General features: G+C 41.4%; 1 long non-coding RNA gene across 1 annotated transcript; it reads right to left on the bottom strand.

Moving 5' to 3' along the window:
* Positions 1–1,211: 1,211 nt before the first annotated feature.
* On the bottom strand, positions 1,212–4,250 carry LOC109967038 (uncharacterized). Its single transcript, XR_002275868.1, has 3 exons — positions 4,122–4,250; positions 1,977–2,086; positions 1,212–1,321 (listed from the first exon to the last, which is right to left on the bottom strand). It is a non-coding gene; the product is annotated as an uncharacterized LOC109967038 (long non-coding RNA).
* Positions 4,251–9,069: the final 4,819 nt, after the last annotated feature.

Genomic DNA, 9,069 nt, shown 5'->3' with positions numbered 1-9,069 from the left:
TTGCTTTAATTTATTAGCCAGCAGCAATTTAATTTAATAGTGAGAATGTGTAGCAACGTGAGGGCTAGACAGAGCAGTGAGCACATCAAAGGAGTCTATACAATGAACATCTCATTATGGTCATCCAAGGTCTTCTGCTCTATTACCTACCTACATACCTTTGGATTCTCTGCAGTGGGCACAGTCTACAATTTATTGGCATGTGATATGAGCTGTTTCCTTGCAGGTAATTTGATATGGCACTTGTTGAATATAATATATGATTTTGACTGCCACAATGGGGCCATCTGCACAAGATCTCAATTCATATTGACAGATGGGAAAAATGGAGAAGAACTGAACCAAGCAATTGAAGGCTGGAGTAGTGTGTGAAAGTGTAATTGGGTGGGCTGCTCCAAGATCGAGAGAGGGAACTGCAGGGCCATGGATGCCAACAGCTGTTGACCCAGACCTCCAAAAGAAATGACTGTGTATTTTACAGCAGTTTTCTCAATCATTCCCAGGACCTTACATTTTTTTGAACAAGAGTATGCAGGACATACTTAAAATTATTTATATGGTAAAGACCTTCACCTTTTTCCTGTAGAAAAAAAAAATACTAGCTCTTTATCAGAGGATATCAACGCTAAGAGGTCCAGTAAAGCCCCTTTTCCTGGTACTCTACTCACCTTCATTTGTTTTTCCATCAGTCAAATGTTGGGGATAGTACTTGGTGGTATTTTGATACTGCCTCTGTTGAGGTTCCAAGTAAGCTAAGGCAATGCCAAACAGTGACGTGTAGACACGGCAGACTACTGACTTGTCAGAGAAATTTCACTACTCTGCAGCCATCTTGTCATAGATTAACTCAGATATTTACATGTGATGACACCATTCACTCGTTCTTCATTCCTTCATAATAGTAGCTGTCACTTCTCTCATGAGTGTTATAGAGAGTAAATGTGTAGTGATAGAGGTCTTGAGCCTCTATTACTATATAATATAACCATTATATTATGTGAACCACCACGTCGTACATCTTATCACGTAGCTCACAGGTTACTGAACGATAACAGGAGCACAATGGCTGCAGCCTTGCCTAATAAGTAGAGCTAGCTAGCTGTCACATTAGCAGGTCATCACATCTCAAAAAATGTCTGAGCAAATCTGTAAATTGGCATTTTTATTCAAAAACTGCAAAACAATAAAATGGTATAATAACAGTCCTAGGATGAAAATTAGAACAGCTTTGAGTCTTCTCTGCCACCACTGTGGGATGATGACCTCACGGCAGTCTCATGCGGCGTCGCTGTGACAACCAGCTACACTGAGGAGGGACTATCTGCAGTGGAAAACAAAGCATCTGATATGAGAAGGGTAGAGTTGAGCCAGTACCAAACAATGGAAAAGTGTCCTGAACAGATTATAAAAACTCTCTGGTTGAGATTCCTTCTGCATAGCAAAATAAACATCTTTTGTCACAGTATCTTTTATATGGTGAGGTAAAGGTCAGTTTTCTACAGATACTCCAGGCACAGTTCCATAAACTTCCTTTTACGGTGACTATGAAATTCTAGATAAAGTCCACATTAAGAAGGAAGAGTGAAATGGCCTCTGCTGGCCTGAAGTCTCTGAGTTGCTGCATAATGTCATCTGTAAAATGATTACTCTTACTAACACTGTAATCTATCCTCAGTTTGCTTACTTGGCTATGGTACAGTACAACTTTTAAGAGTTGACAGATGGACAGTGGCAGCTTGCAGACAGACAGAGTGTTATGTCACTTAGTCATTAAGAGGCAGTAACTGCTCTCTTGTCCCCTGTCCCTTCATCTCAGAGAGAGGGGCAATTAATCTACATCATTTTATGAGCACGGCCACATATGAATATGCCATTTAACGTCAGTTTATTGCTCTTTTATTATGCTATTAAAATAACATTTTTTCTGACATTTTGGTGTGACAAATTAAACAGGATGGAGCAAAGACAAGTCTTACTGTAAGACAGAGTTCTTCAGCAGGGTTAAGTATCAGGAGTGAGCTGTTTGTCCATGTCTGCCCTGGCTAGAATTTGTTAAACCTCCATGAACTTCATAGAATCCCCATCACTGCAAAGAAGACATTTAAATTGTGCACTTTACTTAAAATAAATTTCTCCTGCTTTCTCTTTCATTAAAAAACAGGTAATGGATGTGACCAATTTGTTCAGACTTGGCTCTCAGTTGGTCACTTAGTGGGCTCAGTATTTTCCACAGAGAGGTGCCTGTTGGCTTTGTCCTGACAGAGTGGGAGGAGAGGAGCCACCAAAAGGCCACAGTTCCAATTACACGCAGCCCCTGCTCCTTAAATGTCAAGCTACTTTGCATTACCCAAAGTGTAATGGCATTCACTGGGTATTAGCCCCACTCCAGCCACATCTGTCACAGAGTTTCATGTGGCTCCTCGAGGAAAAACCAAACAATTGTGAGGTCTTTTCAATCTATCTATAACATTCCTACTCTGAATTCTCCACTTCATATTTCATTGAGGTTTCAGCGCCAATAAAAGGAGTCAAATGAATTCACAATTAAGTGGTTTTGTTGCTTTTATGAGGATGAATGGTTAGAGAATGTCCTCATGGCAGCCTTTGTAATTGTTTCAGAGTGAAGATTCATGATCTTCCTTTCACTGCTGTTGGTTCACTGGCTGCATTGCCACCCAGGGCCCCTCAACTTTTCCCATTAGAGACTCCACAGGCTTCACAATTTAGCCGCTTTTTTGATCATTAAGAGGGGAGATGCTGAGCTTCCCCTCTCTAATTAAACCTTGATTAGAAAATTGCTCTACCGCAGACACGGCAGTGAAGAAAGCGTGAGGCAGGGGACAGAGGGTGGCTGCAGTTGCCTTGGAGTGTGCAGGTGGTGTTTCCATATTATGTATTGGCCATAAAAATACACCAACACTGCAACACTAGACTCCTCTACTATCAGCCTGCTCATTCAGGAAGAAAAAAAAACAAAAACAAAAGAGCAAAGATCCACATTTTCTTAATTAATAGCACTCCATAATAAACCAACAATACAATAAGGCATTTCATAAACCACTGCAGTTGCTGAAACAATTCACAAACTTCCAAAGCTGGAGGCTCAACAATGTTTTTAGATATTGTGAAAAAATAGGGCATGGTTGCAATACTGTTTTGTAGCTCACTTAGAAATTCCAGATCCACATTCTCACCTGCAAACACATACAGAATATTTCACAGTTATGTGTGTGTGTGTGGGAGTGTGTGTGTGTGTGTGTGTGTGAGAGAGAGAGAGAGAGAGAGAGAGCGAGAGAGAGACCACTAAGGGTCAGGTAAATTGATTCACTGTACATAAAACCTTCACAAAACTAAAGATTTTGAGCATTATTAGAAAAAAAAAATTCATTAAGAGAGTCTCTTGATTGATCAACTCTACGGTTGAGAGAATCACTGCTTTCATTCACAGGGATTCAAGTTACACTGAAGGACTGGAATGGACCTTTACACATGAATATATTTATGCATCTCTGGATGTCTGAACTTTCTTCTGAGTCCACTAATGTTTGACCTTCAAGCATGATGCAAATCTGGATTGGATCAGTGCTCACATTTAAGAGCTGTGAAGGCTCAGACTACACGCTGGGCACTAAAAGTCTGCTGTGTAAAGCTCTGCACATTGAGCAGTTGCCCATGATTGGTACATGTATGCTCTACCTCAATCATTAGTATCACAAGCACAGTGTGTAAAGAGGCACTGTTATTGGTTTGAGCTGGCCCCACACTACAGGATAATTAACCCGATCTTAGGTCCCGATTTGCCCTTCCTGACAATTGTGGGGGTGTTCCCTGACATGAGGCTGCTCAGAAGCAGTTTTTGGGCCAAATGATCCTGTAGTGAGTGGTGTTGAACAACCTAATCATTATGCCTCCGGCAGGATCGGAGGACCTCCAGTCTTGAATGATAAGTATCAAGCATGTTTGAAATTTACGCTGTTGCCCCCTGTAGTGCGGGGGAAACAGCCACTGAATCCTGACCAGACACCTGCAACACCCAATGACAGCAATCTGGCCAGAAAGCGTCACAATCGCTTATAGCATTAGCTTGCACAAGCTGCCTCATTTCATTATTTCCAACTCACCTCCAACTTGCACTGCTAAATGTGTAAACCGTGTTGATTTCATCTTCTCAGCCAAGACTTCATCCACATTTCTTTCCTCTTTTTTTCTCTGTGCAAAACACAGCACACACACAAGAGCTATTGCTTGAAAATGAATGGTCTGGCATGTTGACATTTGGCACGTGTTTTACGTCGGATGCCCTTCCTGACGTAACCTGGATTTGAACCCGGCCACAGCGGCGAGAGTGCTGCGCCTTAACTACGGGCTAGTGGTAGGAAGCCTACCAGGGACGGTAGGCTAGTATCTATCTTCCTATATATAGCCTCATTATAATCAATTAGAAAATGGCACATACTCACACATGCAAAAGTGATCATTAGCCAACCAAAACACTATGGGCACTGTGGCAGATGCAACATAGACATAAATGAATAATTAGCCATAGCCATGATATATTACACAGCAGCAATATAAACAATAAAACAAGTAAAGTCCAACAACTATTAACTCTATATGCTAATCCAAAACAGGGAGTCCTACAGTGTATGCATTTTTGAACAATGTTTAATGTAAATGCGCACAAAACTGTGTTGCTACATTGTATCTTGCAATCAATCTTCTTCCTCAGTATAGTCTCCCTAGAATCAGAAAACAACTAACAATAAATAGAAAGGCCGTGACATGGACATGGACAGACATTTCAGCAGTCAACAGCAGAGTGAAGACTGGGGTATTACGCACATGTAGCTGTAGCAAAATAAATTTCATCTCAAGGGCATCAAAAAATTACACTTCACCGAGCCTGTACATAACAATAATAACATAATAAATACATAACATAATGTTTTTAACAATAACATTACGTAATGTAAACATTCCCAAACTGTGCTGCTATATCATTGTAACTTGCAACTCATCAGCAGCTAGAAAACAATGACTGTACTCACATATTTGGACAACATTCTGCTGGCCTTGCACTAGTCCTCCATGATATGACTTAGTCACTTTTCTTGGCTTTATAATTTTCAAATGTGGAAAAAACAGTGTATGGCTCTGTGGTAATGAAAGAGGGACCACTATACTGCTAGCCAGGGTGTCCTCTGTTTTTAGCTAATGTTAGCTCATCCTTGCCCACAGCTGCTGACAATGCAGAACAACTAAAAAAAAGAATTCTGTTTCTTCAGTTTTGAAATTTCATACTCCAAATCTCACAACTACTTTCTCTCTGAGCACCACTCTTGCCTTAGTATGTTTGGGGCATTTTAAATGAATGCACTATGTGCTTTTCCAAAGTTAGCTGAAGTTATAGTGAATGCTGGGAGGGCATGTTTGATTTAGGTAACTTTGCATGCTCTGTGGGTGGTGCAAGCGCAGCTACTATATAACCTATGATGAGGCAAAATAAAGATAACCTTAATAGTGGCACATAATTACTCCATCTGTTACGGCACACTGTGTGTAGTGTGTGAGTGGACTCAGAAAGACTGCAGGACTCAGACTCAGGCTTGACAAGGTAAGTGTACTTAATGAGTTTACAGAGGAGAGGTGAAGAGCTGGTCTCATTCGCCGGTTGTAGGGCAGCTGGTAGCGCTGGGTGGACTGGACTGGACTGCTGGTGATGCATCCTGGGGTTGAAGGTGGGATGCAGCTAGCTAAATGAGAGCAGAGGGAGAGAGAGCTGAACAGCTATGCTGAGGTAGAGCTAGTTTTGGTAGAACACTGTGGACCTGATTAGCCGACTGCACCGGCTCTCGGCAGGTGAGCGCCGCAGGCAAAAGAAGCAGTCCAGGGCAGTAGGAGAGAGCACAGGAGACAGCCGGTCAGATGAGCAGGCGGTAGGATGATGTGATGAAAACGGACAGTGGAGATCCAGAACCTTGGTATGAGCAGGTCTCCTCGCACTGAGGAAAACAGGTGACAGTCGCAGCACCACTTGGTGCTGAGAGGAAAATAAAGCAACACAGGACTACAAGCGATCATCTGGTGATGAGGACACACCAACACTCTCCTTAAGTACTGCTCTAATAATTGAGAGCAGGTGTGCCTCACTGCCTGGAATGCACCCCCACCTGTGCAGGGGCGGTGCTACTGGGATTACTCATACCAGCTGATGAGGTGCTGGGGGTGGCCAGGGCCACGGACGTAACACCATCAACTGACTTAGCATTGCTGTACATTGTTGATTTACATTATTTGAACATTCATGTTATCCTGAGAGTCCGCCCGGGCCCCAAGATGGTGTGGGCCAAGGTGCAGCCCACACCGGTTGCACCACCTGACACCCCGCCAGTGCCCAGAATGTTCTTCGGGGTGAAGTACTGGGTATACCACTCATTAGGTCCCAGTAGAGGAGATACAGCATTAGTGACCAGTCTTTGACTGTATTTTATGTACTGTATGATTATTCTGATACAGGCCACTCTTTATTCTCAACCTCCAATAAGATGCTGAATAAAGACGACACCTGAGTTCTGAGTGCTTCTGACTCTGCTGTGAAGAAAGGCAGCTTTTCTCATAGAAACTGCTGCAACACGCTATTTTCAGTTTTAATAACTTCTAAACACAAAGTGCATCAGGGTGGAGGCATGCATAAAACAAACAAACAAAAACTAAATCATGGTGTCATTCACTATTCCGCATGTCCTCTACTATTCTTCACAGTTCACTAAGGAATTCCCAGAGGAGTCATCCACATCACCACCAGCAGCTGACACCTTCAGACATTCTCTTCATCATCCACAGACAGCCTGATCTGATGCCTGACTTTGTCTTTAATCAAACATCTGTTCCTACTCTCAGCTGGTTTGCTCTCATGCATCGTGATGAGCTCCATCTTTTACACATACAGCTCTACAATTACATTGACACAACAACCCAGTGTCCAAGAAAGATGTTCTTCTAAGTTCCAAATGATAATGCATTATACAGTTAACATAGTCTGATAAAAGTTTCCTCTTTGCTACCAACATGATGAGAAAATGTTTTAATGAATGCCAGTTTCCAAAATGTTCATACAGAGTATAACTGCGAAATGTTCACTGGCACCACGCTGCATTAGTTTTTCCTACAGTATGAGCTCCTGTGATAACCAAAGTGTAGTCTTGGTTAAACAACCCCTAAAATTCTAAAGTGACATGAAGCTTGACAAAAATAAAAAAAAAATTATTATTTTTTTTGCTAAGTCCAAACCACATGCAGGAACTGAGATGCCAACACTATACTCACATGTCAAGGTTCGGTGCTTTGTATGCCCACTGTCAACCCTGGCCACCAAGTATAATTGCTGTGCAGTACATGAAGCATCACTACTGAATATAAGCATGCAATTGCTGTACTTTTCCATAAAGAAATAGCAGTATATAATATCCATCTACCTTTGAAAGATACACCCATCAGGTTTGATAATTTGTGCATAATCACCAAAAAAAGCCTTTAAGTCGCTACCATTAAATGTATGTTATCATTTGCTTTTATATAGGCTATAACTAACTGATAGGCAGTAGACCATGCAGCTGAGCCATTACCATAGTTTTGCATTCTCTAATGTCATTTTCTACAAGGTTAGGCTTCATGTAATCATTGCCCCAGGACCGTAGTAAGTTATGAGAGATAGAGACTGCACTGAGTGGTGAAGCAGTGGGCCTCTTGTTCGACTTAATGAGACTGATCTGAACAGATGGGTGAGAGACCCCCAGGTTGCTCTGATAACAAGTCTCCCAGCTTGCTTTAGCTGGCCACTCATCTGTTTAGACTCTCTCCAGCTTGGCCTCTAAAATGAAACTTTATGTACATTTGGTGTCCACGTGGTATAGGGTGATACGACTGTCAAGACTCCTATGTTCTGCAGTTACAGTCAGTCTTTTTGTTTTCTTTGCTTACAATAATGTGTGACACTACTAATGGTACTATATTATTTTTTTAAATTCTGATTGAGAAGCAGTGGTGTAGTGGTCGCTGCTTATGGAGTTTTCAGCCTGTGCTTATCAATTCATCCACTGTGCAACCTAAGTGATGAAAAGCAAAGCCCACCCTGCAGCACCCCCACCCCTGCTAGCACTTGTTAAACACTCAATAATTGCTATGACAGTGAAAGCACACTTAATGCTAACACAGGCTCTACATCCTGGCAAAATCTGTGTAAATTGCAGTGTTTTAAAACAATACAATATTGCTTTTTGGATGAAGGCCAAATTTTTGACACAAATTTGTGTCTAGCGGAACAGAAGAGCTCTGCTGAACACATTTACAATGTCCAAACACAATTTGATGGCCCAAAAATAAAGGCCTCTTTCCTGACATGTGAGAAAGTAGCTTTTGTTTGAAATCGTATTAATATATTCTAAGCTGCCACATGAATGCAGTATACCCGCCTTTAGGAAAGACATGACAGCTACAATTCTTTGTTGTCCTGCTACCACACAGAACAACATCTTTTCTTTTAACTTCCAGAAGACACTGAAGAGGTAATGTTTCGACTATTGAATCAAAATCGACTATTGAATCCTACCTGCACTTTGTCATGCTCTACAGTAGATATTAGTCTATCTTGCTTTGCTTTGCTGCCTTTCACACTTTGATCCAAAGTCCTTCTCACTTTTCCAGCATATTCCCAAGCATCTATTGTACACTTTGAGTTTCTGATTCCAGTAAAATGCTTTAATTTGTTGATACTGTGTATTTCAGTTTCAGTAACATAAATCTTTGATTCAAAAGTACTAGTAAACAGTACTTGCTGAACCTCTTCTTTCATTCATGTTAGCCTTCTGTTATCATCTGTTCTCTGTAAAACAGGTTTGTCAATGTGATTCTGTAAACAGACCTGCCATGACTTGAATGAAGATGCAATCAATGCAAACTTCATACAAGGCCTTTGGAGTAGCAAGCATCTCTTTCAGTGATGTATTTTCAGCCCCTTTAAAGTTAATATTTTCTCTCCTCCTGAGAAATGGATCTGAACCTCTTCCCTAC

This window comes from Monopterus albus, unplaced genomic scaffold (assembly GCF_001952655.1).
Source record: "Monopterus albus unplaced genomic scaffold, M_albus_1.0 scaffold124.1, whole genome shotgun sequence".
In the NCBI taxonomy this organism is placed as follows: domain Eukaryota; kingdom Metazoa; phylum Chordata; class Actinopteri; order Synbranchiformes; family Synbranchidae; genus Monopterus; species Monopterus albus.
This window is presented reverse-complemented; position numbering and strand designations above follow the sequence as displayed.